The 18,177-nt window shown below is 44.8% G+C and overlaps 1 pseudogene; it reads right to left on the reverse strand.

The window, feature by feature from the left end:
- Positions 1-8,801: 8,801 nt before the first annotated feature.
- On the reverse strand, positions 8,802-9,961 carry LOC110706224 (annotated as a pseudogene).
- Between the last annotated feature and the right edge of the window lie 8,216 nt (positions 9,962-18,177).

Below are 18,177 nucleotides of genomic sequence, written 5' to 3' on the forward strand. Positions count from 1 at the left end.
TCTGTCAAAACTGAAATATCAGACGGACTGCATACATCCGGCCTCCCACCCTTTAATAGGGTTTGGAGGAGGAGTCGTCCACCCACTGGGACGAGTAGATTTGCCCATTCGCCTTGGCGAAAAAGGGGAAGGACGACACATGGTAGTCCGGTTCCTAGTAGTAGAGGAACTCTCGGCCTACAACATGATTCTGGGTCGACCAACCCTGAATAATTCCAAGGCTGTTATAATCCCGTCTCTTATGCTGCTTAAGTTTGAGAGGGATAATGGAACAGTCGGCTCCCTAAGGGGAGATCAGAGGATGGCCCGAGAGTGCTATCTCTCGGATGTCAAGCCCACTGTTATGGCCACTGGGTCAAGTGGAGAAAAAACAGACCTTGACAATGTCAAGGAGAGTGCGCCTGTTCAAGAAACAGGCGACAAAAAGAGAAAGGCGTCCCAGACAGAGTCCGCAAGAAAAGCAAGAAAATAGCAATCATTGGCAGAGGAGCGGCCGGATGAGTTCCGCCCTCAGCCGGCTGGTGAGCATGCGGACCTGATCTTAGACGACTCACGTCCTGACCGAACAGTCACAGTTGGGACGACTGCTCTGAGAAACCTGGGTGACGACTTTCATAACCTATTGAAAGAGTACAAGGATATCTTTGCATTTGAAGTCCATGAAATGCCAGGCATTAGTCCTGATCTGGCAGTACATAAACTCGCTGTGGATCCGAAAAAGAAGCCGGTACGGCAAAAGAAGCGGAACCATGGCAAAGAAAGAAGTCAGGCGGCAGCCGCCGAAGTTAAAAAAATTACTTGATGCAGGGTTCATTCGGCAATGTTACTTCCTAGACTGGGTTGCAAATGTGGTGCTTGTTAAAAAGCCGAATGGCACCTGGCGAATGTGTGTAGACTACACAGACTTAAACAAGGCGTGCCCCAAAGACAGTTACCCTCTGCCTAAAATTGATAACCTGGTCGACTCAACAGCCGGCCATGCCTTGATGAGTTTTATGGACGCCTATTCTGGTTTTCATCAAATTCCTTTATGGAAGAAAGATCAGGAGAAGACGGCCTTTGTCACTGATCAAGGGTTATACTGTTACACGGTCATGCCGTTTGGTCTTAAGAATGCCCCGGCTACCTTCCAACGAATGATAAACACAGTGTTCTTTGATCAGATTGGGAGAAACGTCGAGGCATATATTGATGATATGATTGTCAAGACTAAACTTCAGAAAGATCATCTGACGGACCTCCGAGAAACTTTCGCCACACTCAGGCGGCACCATGTCATGCTCAATCCCAAGAAATGTGTATTTGGAGTTGAGTCTGGGAAATTTCTCGGATTCCTTATCAATCAGAGAGGAATAGAGGCGAACCCTGAGAAGGTGCAGGCGGTCATTGACATGCAGTCGCCTCGTACCATCCGAGAGGTTCAGAAGTTAACAGGTTGTCTGGCGGCCTTGGGGAGATTCCTAAGCGGATCAGGCGACAAATGCCTATACTTTTTCCAGGCAATTAAGAAAAAGGCAAGGTTCGAATGGGGGCCGGATGCTGAGGCCGCCTTCCAGAAATTAAAAGTTCACTTGCATTCCTTGCCGAGGCTGGTCAGCCCTTTGCCCAAAGAGGATCTCTACATGTACCTGGCCGTCTCTGATCATGCGTTAAGCGCTGTGCTCCTTGCTGAAAGGGACGGCTGTCAGCTCCCGGTCTACTTTGTCAGTCGCGTACTGAAAAATGCCGAGTTGAGGTATCCTCTAGTGGAGAAATTTGGACTTGCACTCTTCATGGCTGTTAAAAAATTGAAGCCCTACTTTTTGGCACATGCAGTCGTCGTGTATACCGACCAACCAATCAAGCGGCCCCTTACCATCATGGAGTCGTCAGGACGAATGATCAAATGGGCCATAGAAATACAGAGCCTCGAAGTTACTTTCGAGCCTAGAAAAGCAGTGAAGGGGCAAGCCTTTGCTGACTTTATTATAGAGATGACTCGTCCTCCTGACTCTCAAGTTCCAGACCAAGTCTGGAAGGTATATGTGGACGGAAGCTCTACTTCAAATGGTTGTGGAGCAGGCGTCGTATGTCAATCTCCAGAGGGCGACAGGTTCGAGTATGCTCTACGCTTCAGTTTTCAGGCTTCAAACAATGAGGCAGAATATGAAGCTTTACTAGCCGGGATCCGCATGTGCAAGGCGGCAGGGGCAAGAAAAATAGACGCCTGTTCTGATTCACAATTGATAGTGAGTCAGTACAATGGCGAATACGAAGCAACCCATCCGGCCATGATCAAGTATTTACAGGCGGTCCGACAAGCAGTCGGCTCCCTTGAGGATTTCCATCTGATCCAAGTGCCGAGATCAGAAAACAACCAGGCAGATGCACTGTCAAAATTAGCATCATCCGCCTCCTCCGATACTCCTCGAACTGTTTTTTGGGAAGTAATGGAGAAGAGAAGCATCGAGGAAAACCCTATTGGAATCCTAGACAGAAGCTCAACCTGGATGGATTCAATCAGGGCATATCTGACAAACGGTGCACTGCCGGATGATCCTCAACAGGCGGCAGCACTGAAAAAACGAGCCTCCTGTTTTGAAATGATACAGGGAGAACTTCACAAGAGGGGGTACCTTCAACCCTTCTTAAAGTGTGTTACTCCTGAAAAGGGACGAGAGATACTAGATGATCTTCACTCTGGTTTCTGTGCTTCTCATATAGGTGGTAGGATGCTTGCTCAAAGGGCAAGGCGGCAGGGCTACTTTTGGCCTACTTTGGAAGCAGATGCAATGGAGATGGTGAAAAAATGTGACAAGTGCCAAAGGTTTGGCAAATTAATTCACCGTCCGGCTACTGACCTCACTACCATTCACAGCCCACTACCGTTTGCTAAGTGGGGCATGGACATTCTGGGTCCATATACGCCTGCTACAGGCGGCAGAAGGTATATACTTGTTGCCGTTGACTACTTCACTAAATGGGTAGAGGCGGAGGCTGTAAAGGGAATCAAGACGAAAGATGTAATTTCATTCATTTGGAAAAACGCCATCACTCGGTTCGGGGTTCCCATGTCCATGGTTTTTGATAATGGTCCCCAATTTGAGACGCCTGTTCTCAAAAGCTGGTTGGGAGACCAAGGAATTGCACACTACTTTGCATCTGTCGGCCGTCCACAAGCAAACGGCTAGGTAGAAGCCTTTAATAAAATCATCTCAGACGGTCTCAAGAAAAAGATTGAACGAGCAGACGGCCTATGGGCGGATGAACTACCACATGTTCTCTGGGCCATTAGGACGACTGAAAAAGGGGCGACTGGAGAAACTCCATTCCTCCTAACTTATGGTGCGGAAGCTGTTCTTCCAATAGAACACTACGAGCCGACTCTTCGAGTAATGCTATATGACGAAGAGGCAAACTGGGAAGCCATGCGCCTGGCATTAGACTCACTTCCTGAAAAGAGGGGCAATGCTGTTTTGCGCCATGAGATCTATCGCCTGAGAATGACTAGATCATACAACAAAAAAGTACACAGGCGTCCACTCAAAGTAGGGGACTTTGTACTTAGAAAAATGGAAGCAGTTGGTAGGGCTAATGAGTCTGGCAAACTAACTCCCAACTGGGAAGGACCCTACCGAATCTATGAGGAAGTCAGGGACGGTACCTACCGTCTGGAAACACCAGACGGACAACCGTTGCCTCGAACTTGGAATGTAGATAACCTTAAAAAATATTTCTTCTAAAAGATGTAAAGTAAAGAGCTACTTAATAAAGTTTGCACTTACTATTCAATTTTGTATTACGAGGGGCATGCCGTCTGTACCTTTACAGTCGGCTACTCTCCATTGAGTTTTTTCACTCTATCTTCAGAGGGGCATGCCGTTTGTACCTTTACAGTCGGCTACTCTCCATTGAGTTTTTCACTCTATCTTCAGAGGGGCATGCCGTCTGTTCCTTTACAGTTGGCTACTCTCCATTGAGTATTTTACTCACAATACTTAGCTAAAAAGATTAGGGCCTAGCCGACCCTGTGCCTAACAGGCGGCTACCCTTCTTTTACTTAGCACCTACGTTCACCAAGAACTTACCAAGGCCACCGGCCGAATGATCAGACTAGGCGCCAAGCCACCTGATAAAATCTACAAAACTAATACGACCTGTCCCAACATCATAGCAGGCGTCCGACGGCATCCCTCCGGATGAAATTCGTCGCAGAGAGCAGCTCCCTTTTGGGTGGAACATTGTTCTATAAACTAATTACACGGCACCTATACGACTGTCCCCAAGGGCAACCACGTAGCCGTTTTGAGACAAGGATAACTCTATCACTAACCAAACCAGTGGTAGCAGTTGACATCTGAGTCAGATGACCGCCTGTATTACTTGGGATAAATGCAGGGGGTACCTATTGAGTTAATAGCCAACAAACATTGACGAATCAAGGGGTCTAGCCGGCCTACGCCGCCTGGTACCTCTACTACTCAATCTAGATTGTGACGAAGACTAAGTAACTCCTATGTTAACTTAATAGTCACTCAAACTTAGTATGGAGCCTAAAAGGTATGAGTCGTCCGCCTGTTTTTAATAAACAGGGGCTCTCAACCACTACTCTTGCTAGGTTAACAAATTACGAGTTAAAAGCCAACATTGGCAATAAAGGGAAACAACCGGTACCCGCCGCTTGTTATCTTACATAATTCCTTGGCGACTAGGTAATACTATTTACTTGGTCAGACCGATTGAATAAATAGTTCGAATACCGATTGACTAAATGGTCGACTGATCGTCTATCCTAGAAACAGACAACCAGTCGTCCAGGGGCATAGGCGGCGTACTTACTATTTGTACCTATCTGCAACGTTCGGCCATACACAACAGTCGGTCTAGTGAACAATGAGATATTAGATATGGAATACTTAGACAAATTTGAATCAAAAAAAAAAGTTGATTAAAAATAAGCCGGTCATTAAAGACCAGCAGAATATTCAAAGCCCCGGCCCCCTGGCCGGGTAAATACAAAGCAAACGGCACGCAGGCCGTGGAAAAAATACATTAAGCTTAAGAAGGGGGCAGTTCAGTATTAGCAGCTGCCGCCTGGTCAGCACTCTTCTTGCTGGACTCGGCTTCAGCTGCATCCTTTTTTGATGCCTTACCCCCAAGTGGCACAAGCGCCACAACCGGCTCTTCCTCCTCCTCCAACGTATCTACCAACGCCTCTTCTTCAGCAGCCGCCAGGATCTCTTGATTATATGTTTCCGAACACTGGCGGTACGTTCTTTCCCATGAGGCAAAGTCGGCACTGGGGAACAGGCGGCCCCAGGTCATGCGCTGGATTTTAGCGGAGTCTTCCACCATCTCCTGGACGAGCTCTTTCTTCTCTTGCTCGGCCTTTTCCGAGAGCTCTTGGGTAAGACTCTTCTCTTGGCTCACCAGGCGTTCTTTTACGTTGGCCAAAGATTTCTCCATGGCTTCGTAAGAGTGCATTTTTTGGCGAAGAGGTTTCAGCTCGGCCTTAAGATTTGTGACGGTCGCCTCCAGCTCGTCATTCTTCTTCTGGGCCGCCTCTAACTGAGCCCGAACAGCGGCGGTAGCCTGCGCCTGATAATAAAGAATATCAATGGTCAGTACTTCATTTTGGGCAATTTGAAACATTGCCTTATCACAGTTGGAGGCGGCCATAGCTTTTGCGGCCTTTACCTCTTTGTTTTTCCGATCAATCGGCTTGCGAAGGCTGTTAACTTGGAGCAGGGCCTAAGTACAAAAAAACAGGCGTCAGTTTCCAAACAAAAAAGATAACAGGCGTCCTGGAACTCAAATACTCAAAAATATGCTAAGTATACCTCAGCAAGGACCCCTGAAATCCCATCAAGGTCAAGGGTGCCGGCACCCCTGACCGCCTCCCTTTCAGATGGAGGAACTACTTTGACCATGGACTTGGCTACCTCAACCAAGTCAAGCCCCTGAGGGCCGGCTGCATCAAGCGTAAAAAAAAGGCAAGTTAGACCTAGTCAAGAAGGAAGCAAGTGTGAAAGTTTTTACAAGTGATTGTCCATACTTCTAGGCGGCCCCGCCGGGGTTTTAGAAGAAGTGGTCGGCTGCTTCTCAGCCGCCACTGTTTTCCTGGAAGACCCAGGAGAGCTTGCAACAGTCGTCCTCCGGGCCTTGGGGTCCGGCTGTTGCAAGGAAGAAGCTCTTGGAGTGCCAGACTGAAAACAAAAAGAGTTAGTATATGCATAAGTCAACTCCTAAAAGAGGAAGAGTTTTCGAAGCCTACCAAGGGTGCCCCCTTGTTGGGGGAGTCGGCATAAGACTGTTGCATGAGAGAGGCCCGCAACATGGCCGCCGCAGTCTTGGATGCTGTTATTTTACTCATGGCGTCAGCTGCAAAAAAAATGAACAGCAAAGTTAGTAAAGATCCCAAGTAAACAAGGCGTGAAAAAAAAACAGAGTATTTGTCAGGCCGGCTACCTCTAGAGCACCGACTGCTGAGGCCACAGGCGGCCAAAAAGTACTCGTCATAGAGCCACTTGAAGCTCGGGACGCAGTTTAGGGGTACTTGCTCTCGTACCCCTGAAGTAGGGTTCACCCTAGTCTCTACTTTGAAGAGTCCTTTGTCTAGGATCTCTCTTTTAGCCTTTGGGGGAACAGGCGGCATGCTGCGGCCGCCTGCGAGAAGAGGCGGATCCCTATTCCATTTGTTAAAACGTTGGTTCAGCTCCGTGTCTGAACCCTCAATGATAAGGAAGGTGTTCCGCCAATCCTTCCATTTGTTCGCTTTACCTCTCGTCATGAGGTAACCCCTATGGCTTGTTAATTGATACCAGCCGGTACCTCCCGACTTAGGGGTCCGGCTGAGATAGTTCATGTGGGCGAAAGCCTCAAAGCTTGGCTCCACCCCGTACATTTCGCACCCGGCCACATAGCCGAGTACGTTTACCCAAGAGTTGGGGGCTAACTGCCATAACCCCAAATCATACCCATCTAAAATCCGCTGAACAGCCGGATGTAATGGGAAGCGCAGTCCAGCTTTGATGGCCGCCACATAGCAGCCAAAGCAGCCGTCATCATAGCTGGTACCAGCCGGCCAGACGACAGTGTCTTCTGGATCCGGCACGAACAGTAAAAATTCCGGGCCCATTCTGTGGTTAGCAATAAAGCTCGCCACTTTGTCTTGCATGGTTGCGATCCGGCCCCGGGGTACCATGCAGTAGTAGGGGGCGTTTTCCTCTCTGTAAGAGGCGGACGGCTCCGCCCAATTGTCCCCCTTCTCAACTGCATGAGAAAGTCTCGCCTCTTGTAGGCGGCTATGTCTTTCTTCTGAGCTTGGAGAACTGTGGCCAGAAGAGCTGGACTCGGACTCGTCCTCTGACGAGTCCGAAGAGGACGACTCCTCCCCTCTCCCAGAGGGGCCCGCCTCCTCTCCCTTAGAAGGAGCAGGAGGAAAATTATCAACGGTAAGATGGGAAGGGACCACCTTGGCCCCTCTCTCAGAACTGTCGGCTTGGTAGCCGCCTCGTTTCAATTCTACATCTGGCGCCTGGTCAGATGTTTCACTAATGAGTACCCTTTGGGAGGAGCCGTCTGAGTTTGATATCATAGCAGTCTTTTTTGTTCTGGCCATCACGTTCTGTATAGACACAGATACAGTCGGACTTTGTATAAAGGGCAAAGATGGGTCCAGAAAAGGGCAGGCGGCACTCCTAGTCCTAGATTCAGCCGTCCCCGGTGACCGGCTGATCACTAACTTAGGTCGTGTCGTGTGCTTCCGTGGTGCCATTTCAAAAAATAAAAAGAAAATTAAGAGTAAGAGAACTGAGTTACCTGAACGAGTGACGGTTGATGAAGTTTTGGAAATCCGGTGCAGTCGGCTTGTCAGAACAGGCGGTAGGCAGAAAAGGTCCGAAATGTCAGAGCAAGTTTAGGGGTCCGAATGTTCTCGCAAAGTTCTCAAATGTGAAAATGACCGAAGTCAGCACTTCCTTTTATAGGCAAAGTGAGAAGGCGAAGGGTCGCTTCCAAATTCGAAATTTGGGCGGGAAAATCTCTCGGCCGTTTGCAAGGTGACACCTGTAGCAGGCCGTCGCCTGTCACCATGCGACACCTGTCACAGGCGACACGTGACCAGTCACGTGCCACCTGTGAGGGGCAAATGATTAGGGGATTTTTATCCACCAATCACCGTCTGACAAGTGGACCAACCAGGTTCCGCCACGTGTCTTTCACGAAGGCCAATAGGAGCCTGCCACGTGTCAATCACAGATACGTCCTCTACGGACCAATCGAGGCACGCCACGTGTCCACCCATGCCAAATGGGAAAACCGGCCAACAAGGCCCAATCCTGTCTAGAGGCCCGGTCAGCCCTAGGTTTACCCTAAACCTAGAGAGTGGCACGCTTCTCAAGGCTATTAATACTTAATTAATCCTCATTAATTAAGCAGTCAAGAAATCAAGGGAAGAACAGAAACATTACGGAACACTAATAACCGGCTAATCTCGCTAACGACGCAGATTACCAACATTAAACACTCTCACCTAGAGAGATCTTATTACTTTAATTTCCGTATTAATTACTCCTTAATCAGGTACTAACTTGACCGTTGGAGGCGGAGCTCTCAGGAGTCTCCGTTATTTTGCAGGTACAGGCGTCCGGTTCCAGTCTCGGAATTGTAACTCTCCCGCAAGACATCAGAAAACCCCGAAACACTATGATTGAAAGAGATCAATCCAAACACATCAAGTGCACAAATCGCAAAATAATCAGCAGTGCAAACAAACAGACAATATGTAATATTATAGTTACAGTCCATTTTGCTCTGGAGAATCAACTTGGTTCAGAAACCCGAGTCCTACAGCCCATCTGATCAAGTAACTTTGTAATCCGTGTGTGCTTACTTAGTAGCCCACTGCTCAGCCAGCTTTTGCTCCTTAGCTTCAGCGTCTCTCCGTAGCCCAGCAAGCTGCTCTCGGTACTGTGCTTCAATTCTCTCAATGCTAGCTTCCTGCTCGTCCTTTAGAGCGTTTATCTTTACCTCAATCTCCTCCATCATTTCCCTCTTTTGACTGGCCTTCTCTGACTCTAGTTGAAGCTCCAGTTTATTTAATCTCCATGCAGCTTCCTTCTTATGAGCTTCCAGGGCACGGTGCCCTTCATCCAATTCTCTACAGCAATCCTTGAGCTCCAACATGATCATCGGCTCAGGATGTGCCCCAGGACAAGATGGCAAGCAGCCCAAAGTAAGAGCGGAGTTATCAACATTATGGGATCCCCTATCTTGTGGAACACAAGTCACTGGAGTTAGGGCATGCGTAGGGACAATAGATGACTAGAGACTTAAGGTAACAGAAGGAGAAGATGGCGGCCTCACTCCATTAGTGGTAGAAAGCCATGGAGGAAGCATAGTAGAAGTAACTTCAGGTGGAGGGGGCACAGGGGGAGTTGGGTGATCACTAGTATGTAAAAACCCCCCGTTGGAGGTTGCCATAAGAAACGTTGGCCCAGGGGGCGTCCGTTCTTTCACTAGCTTCTCGGCAAAAATTTCCAAAATATGGTCGTACTTGCCCTCTTCAATAGGCTCAGAGAAATTGCTGGTTTTCTTTTTAGTTCTCTCTTGTTTCTCCTTGTACACTTCCCACCACTTGCCTAATCTTTTAGCAGTATGCCCTGGTACCCGAGCAGCGATTTTCTTCCATTTTTTCCCGTGCTTGGCTTGGAGACAAATAACAAGGCGCTGCTCCTCCTCTGTGAGTGAACCTTTCTTAATCCCGGATCGATTTTAGGTAATTCTTCCACCTCTCTAAACAAGACTTGGCATCCCTATCAAGGGGTGTGTTCATTCGTCGGGAGACAAGATGCCATTCTCTTGGACCATATTGTTTAACATATGCACTTAGTAACGCGTCCTCTTCAGTTGTCCAACGCTGCCTTTCCTTCATCTCGAGGTGCAAACGTCATTGCCCATTGCCTCAAACTCCTCATCATGCACCTAAATGTAACTGCATACAATCATCAACTTCAACAACATATATTGACGCGGGAGCAATAGTCCAATATGGGTTTTCTTGAAAATTCATGGAGTTTTTAAAAAAGCCTAGACTATCTTTTAGTTATTATTAATTATTAGGATTTTTGCCTATGGGTTTTTTCCTTTCACTTGAAGGATTTTTCCTATTTTTAGGCTTTAAGAGTTTTAGTTATTAGGATATTTATTTGTTTAATTTATTTTTGTTAGGATAGATTTAGTAATTGGTTACAAATATGATTAGGAGATATATTAGGATTAGGATTCTTAATATTATTCTATCTTATGGGTGCATATCAATAATGATTTAATAATAATGATGAGAGATTTGTTTTGGGAATTAATCCTTTGAGCGTTGCTCGTTTGATTGTTAATCAAAAAATATCACTTGTTGCGACTCGTGATCATCTTCTAGTTCCGACTAGGAAGAGATCCTCTATTTTTGCGAGAATTAGAGTACTATCCTTTTAATTTTCGAGTAATTTCTTTAGTTCTTGTTAAAATCCGAAAATCCAATGTTATTATAGCTTGCGAGCCTTGTGAGGTCTAGAGAGATCCACATCATAATGGTATCAAATTGAATTAGCTAGAGTACTATTTGATTGTGATGTTGTTCACCAACAATTTCAACAAAAACAAACACCATACTAAGAGAAGCAAATTTTTAGTCAAACAAAATTAACTAACATAGGTTCTAGGAAGCAAGAAATCAATAGAATTTAATAATTACAAGAGATACACATAGCAAAGTTAAACTCCCAAACATTTTTGGTTTAACAAATTCACAAATTACTTGACTTTTCCATATTTAAAAAAAAAACCAATATTTCAAATACCCATTACCACACTCCATTTTATTTTATACCATGAAAACCAAAATTAATGAAAATTTAAGGAAAAGAATGAGTACTTTAACTACTTACCCTTGAACCCAAAAAGAACAAAATAAAATTAAATAAAAGAAGAAGAAAAGCACTGAGCAATATAGGATTTTGCAACACATTAGCAACTAAATTTGACTCAATTATCCAATAAAAATCATATAAAAATCTTTAGCTTAAGAGTATTAACAGAAATTGCAGATTGTAAAACTCTAGCAGCAAAATCGATAGATATAATCCTCATAGCTTTGATTCTAATCAATAGTTCAATCAATCATTCAATCAAACATAGAATAACCCTAAATTGACTATATTGATAATAAAATTGACGATAGTGTGACACTAAGCTGATAATCAATGACTAAAAAACAAAGAAAAAATTTTACCTAAGAAGCTGTTTCAATGGAGGAGACAAAACTGAGAAGCCGGCTCAATGAAGAACTCAGAGTACCCATTATGGGCTGGAAGATTAGGGGAGTATCTTAAAAAGTGAAAAGATTGTTGCAAAAAAATAAATAAAATGAAAGGATGAGAAATTCTTTAACAGTATGTTTGGATAAAAAAAAGGAAGGAAAAGAAGGGGAGGGAGTAAAAGAGGAGGGGAAGGAAAGGGAGAGGAGGGAAGAGTGACGAGTTTTCCTTTCAAATCTATCCATTGTTGGAGGGGTCAATTCCTACAATTTAATCCCTCTATTTCTCTCCCCTCCAATTCCCTTCCTTCTTCAATTGTTATCCAAATGAAAGATGCCCCATCTCTACATTTTCCTTCCCTTCATTTCCCTCCATTTCCTCCAATCCAAACACACCGTAAGTATGTGTCGTCATCTCGTGACAACTGCGGGATAAGGTCCCGTTCACTTCACCTTATTTTTAATAACTGAAATTATTTTTAGTGAAGTGAAATTATTTTTGCTGAACTTGAATTATTTTTACTTAACTAAAATTAATTTTACTGAGCTATTCTTGCTGAACTCAAATTATTTTTTTTTACTGATTTTATGTTATATTTCTTATTTAAAGTTACTGATTTTTTCTGAGTTGAAATTATTTTTACTGAACTGAACTTATTTTTACTGAATTGAAATTATTTTTATTGAACTGAAATTATTTTTACGCAACTGAAATTATTTTTACTAAATGTTATTTTTTTAAGGTGAAGTAAACAGGGCCTAAGAGTAGACTTGGAAAATAAATCCAACCTAAAAGACCCAATTTAGCTTACAAAAACTTCTTAATATTCCCTCCATAATTTTTTAAGTGCCTTATTAAGATATGCGCGAATTTTTAGGCAAAAGGGTAAAATAATATAGAGTCTAAGGACACCTTCCTTGAGGTTATTATCACTGAGAAAGATAGGGGCAAGGTTAGGAGGCCGCATGATGACCCCATTGTCATCGAGTGCAAATTGGCCAACCAAAAGGTAGGTCGAATCCTCATAGACACTGGCAGTTCCACTGATCTCATCAGCCACAAGTGCTTGGCAAAGCTCAAGTACAAGCCTAAAAGCATGCACAAGGTATCTCACCTTTTAGTTGGTTTTAGGGGTGGAGTTGTGCATCCGGTAGGCCAAATAGATTTACCCATCCAGCTAGGGGAAAAGGGAGATGGACGCCACATGGTTGTCCATTTCTTGGTCGTTGAAGAACTGACGGCCTATAACTTTATATTGGGTCATCCCACTCTAAATGAATCCAAGGTTGTTATAATTCCTTCCCTTATGCTCCTTAAATTTGAAAAAGATGATGGATCTTTCGGCTCCCTTAATGGGGACCAGAAGACGGCTAGAGAATGTTATCTCTCTGATGTAAAGCCCACTGTGGCCGCATCCGGCCAAAGTGACGAACCAATAAACCTAGATGAGTTTAAAGAAGTTGCGCTTGCTCCCACAGCAGGCGGCAAAAAGAGAAAGGCCAACTAGTTGGTGGCCGTCAAAAAAGAAAAACAATAGTAATCACTGACCAGGGAACGGTCGGATGAGCTCCGTCCCCAGCCGGCTGGTGAACACATTGATATTGCTCTGGACGACGCACGGCTAGAACGAACTGTTAAGGTTGGGACGGCTGCTCTGGCAAGCTTGGGTGCAGACTTGCACAATTTGTTAAAAGAATTCAAGACATTTTTGCCTTTAAAGTAGAAGAAATGCCAGGCGTAAGTCCGGATCTTGCTGTTCATAAACTTGCCGTGGATCCCAAAAAGAAGCCGGTTAGGCAAAAGAAAAGGAACCATGGTGAAGAAAGAAGTCAGGTGACAGCCACCGAGGTAAAAAAGCTGCTGGATGCTGGGTAAGATTGGGTTGCCAATATTGTGCTTGTCAAGAAGCCGAACGGTACCTGGCGCATGTGCGTTGACTACACAGATTTAAACAAGGCATGTCCCAAGGACTGTTATCCTCTACCAAAGATTGATAGTTTGGTCGATTCTATAGCCGACCATGCCTTGATGAGTTTTATGGACGCCTATTCAAGTTTCCATCAGATACCCTTGTGGAAGAAAGATTAAGAGAAGATGACATTCGTCACTGATCAGGGGTTATTTTGCTATACTGGGATGCCGTTTGGTTCGAAAAATGCGCCTACTACTTTCGAACGAATGATTAATACAGTCTTCATTAATCAAATTGGGAGGAATGTAGAGGCGTACATTGATGACATGATAGTCAAATCCAAACTACAGACGGATCATCTTGCTGACCTCTGAGAAACATTCGCCACACTTAGGCGGCATCGGGTCATGCTCAATCCCAAGAAATGTGTTTTTGGTGTTGAGTTTGGGAAGTTTCTCGGATTTTTGATTGATCAAAGAGGGATAGAGGCCAACCCAGAAAAAATACAGGCGGTCATAGACATGCAGTCGCCCCGCACTGTAAAAGAAGTTTAAAAGCTGACAGGTTGTCTGGCGGCATTAGGGAGATTCCTCAGTCGGTCAGGCGACAAGTGCCTCTATTTCTCCCAAGCTATAAAAGAGAAGACTATGTTTGAATGGGGGGCGGATGTTGAGGCGGCCTTTCAAAGATTGAAGGAACACTTGCACTCTTTGCCAAGATTTGTTAGCCCTTTTCCAAAGGAAGTTTTGTACATGTACTTAGCCGTCTCAGACCATGCGCTCAATGCTGTTCTCCTTGCTGAAAGTAGCGGCACCCAGCTCCCGGTCTACTTCATCAGTCATGTTCTATAAAATGCAGAACTATGGTACCCCATGGTTGAAAAGTTTGGACTTGCTCTCTTTATGGAAGTCAAAAAGTTAAAACCTTACTTCTTGGCGCATTCGGTTGTGGTCTACACAGATCAACCTATCAAGCGGCCTATGACAACCATGGAATCATCCGGCCGAATGATCAAATGGGCAATTGAAATTCAAAGCCTTGAAATCTCCTTCGAACCAAGGTAGGCAGTGAAGGGACAGGCGTTTTCCGACTTCATTGTCGAAATGACAAGGCCAGCTGATCTTGAAAACCTTGATTAGGTTTGGAAGGTATATGTGGACGGGAGCTCTACCATGAACGGTTGTAGTGCAGGCGTCATATGCCAATCTCCTGAAGGGGATAAGTATGAATATGCACTACGATTCAAGTTCCAAGCCTCAAATAATGAAGTAGAATATGAAGCCCTACTAGCCGGCATCCGTATGTGCAAGGCGGCAGGGGCAAGAAAAGTTGACTCCTGCTCTTATTCACAATTGATTGTTAGCCAATACCATGGTGACTATGAGGTCACCCATCCGGCCATGATCAAATATTTGCATGCGGTCAAGGAAGAAGCTGGGACACTTGATGAATTTCATCTAAGTCAGGTGCCCAGGTTAGAGAACAATCAGGCGGATGCTCTCTCTAAGATGGCATCATCCACCTCTTGTGATACACCTAGGTTAGTGTTTTGGGAAGTTATGGAAAAAAGAAGTATTGAAGAAGATTCCATTGGAGTTCTGGACCGAAGCTCAACCTAGATGGATGGCATCCGAGCTTACTTAAAAGACGACACCTTGGCAGATACTTATCTAGAGATGGTCACAATGAAAAAGCGTGCGACTAATTTTGAAATTCATAATGGAGAACTTTTCAAGAAGGGCTATCTTCAACCTTTAATGAAATGTGTCACCCTAGAAAGGGGACGAGAGGTTCCGGAAGACTTGCATTCAGGCTTTTGCGCCTCCCACATAGGCGGTAGGACCCTTGCAAAAAGGACTAGGCGGCAAGGCTACTTCTGACCTACCCTAGAAGAAGACGCCATGGAAATGGTGAAAAAATGCGACAAGTGTCACAGGTTTGGCAAACTCATACACCGGCCAGCCACTGATCTGGCGGTCATCCATAGCCCAGTACCATTCTCCAAATGGGGCATGGACATACTAGGACCATATACGCCTACTACAGGCGGGCGGAGGTATATTCTAGTTGCTGTTGACTACTTCTCTAAATGGGTAGAGGTAGAGGCGGTCAAAGGCATCAAAACAAAAGATGTTATCTCCTTCATCTGGAGAAATGTTATCACTCGGTTCGGGGTGCCCATATCTATGGTCTTTGACAACGGACCTTAGTTTGAAACGCCTGTCTTCAAATATTGGTTGGGAGACCAAGGGATCTGTCATTTCTTTGCATCAGTCGGCCGTCCCCAAGCAAACGACCAGGTTGAAGCTTTCAACAAGTTAATCTCAGATGGCATTAAAAAGAAAGTTGAAAGAGCTGGCGGCCTATGGGCGGATGAATTGCTGCATGTTCTATGGGCCATCAAAACGACTGAAAAATGGGCGACTAGTGAAACCCCATTTCTCATGGTTTATGGTGCAGAAGCTGTTTTACCTATTGAGCATTATGAGCCGACTCTTCGAGTCATGCTATATGACGAGGAGGCAAATTGGGAGGCCATGCGGCTAGCATTGGACTCACTCCTGGAACGCAAGGGCAATGCTGCTTTGTGTCATGAAATATACCGTCTAAGAATGATGAGAGCCTACAACAGAAGAGTACACAAGCGGCCCTTGAAAGTAGGGGACTTTGTGTTACGAAAAATGGAGGCAAGTGGTAGGGCCAATGAGCAGGGAAAGCTGACTCCCAATTGGGAAGGCCCCTACTGGATCTATGAAGAAATAAGAGGCGGCACCTACCGCCTAGAAACACCAGACGGCAGACAGCTAGCTAGAACTTGGAATGTAGACAACTTAAAAAAGTACTACTTCTAAGACTTGTAATTTTTTGTACTTATAAGTATCAATGAAAAGTTGCATTTTTTATCTTTATGTACTGTATGCACAAATTGGAGGCGACCTTATTAACATTTAAAAACTTAGCAGCTCCAACATGAGTAGATGTAAGCTAAGTCTAAAAACTTAGCAGCTATGCGTTGTTCCTTTTAACAACCTATTAAGGCCAATGGCCGGATGATATAAAAAATACGTCTGTTCTAAAATGCGCAGGTGTCCAACGACATCCATCCGGGCGAATTCGTCGCAGAGAGAATCTCCCATTTGGGTGGCATATTGCTCTATAAACTTAAAAACAAACGGCTCTACCAACTGTCTAGTTCACAGCTGTTTGAGTTGATCAAATGAGACTGGGATAAAAAAGACTACCGATTGTTATAAAAACAAGCGGTAATCTGTAATATCTAGGTCGAAAACCAACTGTTGTTGCTCAGGGGCAACACAGTCGGCTAAATTTGAGGATATAAGCTAAGTACAATACTTAGCAGGTAATTGCAAAAATAAGCTAAGTCCAAAACTTAGCAGCTAAACATACGAAGCAACAACATGTGGTCGTTGGCTGTCTGCTTCTTCTATACACTCAAAATCAACCAAAAAATACTGATTAACCTAAAGGGCTAACTCACAGTCGGTTGGTCTGAGTAACCTAAAAAGGAACCTAATACTACGAACAAAACCGCCTGTCTTATTGACACCAGTTGGTATTCGACCACTATTACTACTTAGGTTAACGAAACCAAGAATATTAAAGCTATCGTCTGTTATATAACAAGTAGTCGCTATCTTGGTTAGATATACCATTTGACGCCTGCTATTGTCCAAAAACAATACAAGCGGCCAATATAGAATAACAAAATAAGCTAAGTATAAAAACTTAGCATCTAAGCGTGTTCGTCTTAGAACTATAATGAGGCCGAAGGCCGGATAATGCAGAAAGTTTATCCGCCTGTGCAGTGGCCGACTGTTTGACTGGTTTGGGGTAATCACCATAGTGATTGATTGACTTAGAAATCAGCCATACTCCTTAAAGTATCAAAAAATTTCCAAGTCAATTAATTTACCTTTTGAAAATTAGGCGCACAGCCGCCCAGGGGAAAAAACAGTCGGTATACTGAAAAAGCATTCATATAAAAAGCAATTTATGCTTAGCAAAAATTTATGGAATGCAAATATTCAAAGCATGTATGAATTGGTGAAACTGGCCAAATGGCCGGATGATTCATAAAATAGTCAGCCTTATGACCAACAAAAAGAGTTAACCAATACAACCGGCAGGAATTGTCAAACCCGACCCCTTGGTCGATAAGCATACATTGAAACATACGGCACGCACGCCGAAGAAGTAAATACATGGCCATTCGGTCGCAGAAAAACTACCCAAGGCTTAAGCTTCAAGAGAAGGCTTTTCAGTATCAGCAGCCGCATTTTTCTCTTCCCCAGTCGGCTTCTGTTCCTTTTCAGCATTATCCTCCTCCTCCTGACCGGACCCCTCGGCCGAATCAGACGACTCCTCCTCCTCTTCTTCCTTTTCCTCTTGAACTTGATTCAGGAGTTTATCATTGTACTCTTGAGAGGAGGCGCCGAATTGATTCTTCCAGCCGTCATAGCCACCATCAAGGAAAAGAGCCTCCCAAGTCATCTTCATGATGGCATCGCAGTCGTCCATCATCTATTTGACCAGGGCCGCTTTCCCCTCCTCAGCCCTTGAAGTATACTTCTTGGCGAATTGGACCTCCTGGTCTTGCAGCCTGGCTTTGAGTTTGTCCACCCGGGTGCGAAGGTCGGCTACTTCTAGGTCCGTCTCTTTGAGGGGCTCAAGCTTAGCCTTAAGGCCCTTAACTTGCTGCTCCAGCTTAGAGACTCGTCTCTTCACAGCGTCCAAATCAGCCTTGATCTACAGGTTGGTGGTTTCTTGTGAATACAGTATGTCGGTCATCAATATTTCATTTTGAGCAATCTGAAACATGGCCGTATCAAGAGAAGAGGCGGCCCGAGCATTTGCAGCTTTTACCTCTTTGGTCTTCTCATTGATGGGCCTGCGAAAACCGTGCACTCGCAGCATAGACTGCATTCGACAAAAGAGAGCATCAGTAAAAGGTGG

Source organism: Chenopodium quinoa, unplaced genomic scaffold, assembly GCF_001683475.1.
Source record: "Chenopodium quinoa cultivar QQ74 unplaced genomic scaffold, ASM168347v1, whole genome shotgun sequence".
Classification (NCBI taxonomy): domain Eukaryota; kingdom Viridiplantae; phylum Streptophyta; class Magnoliopsida; order Caryophyllales; family Amaranthaceae; genus Chenopodium; species Chenopodium quinoa.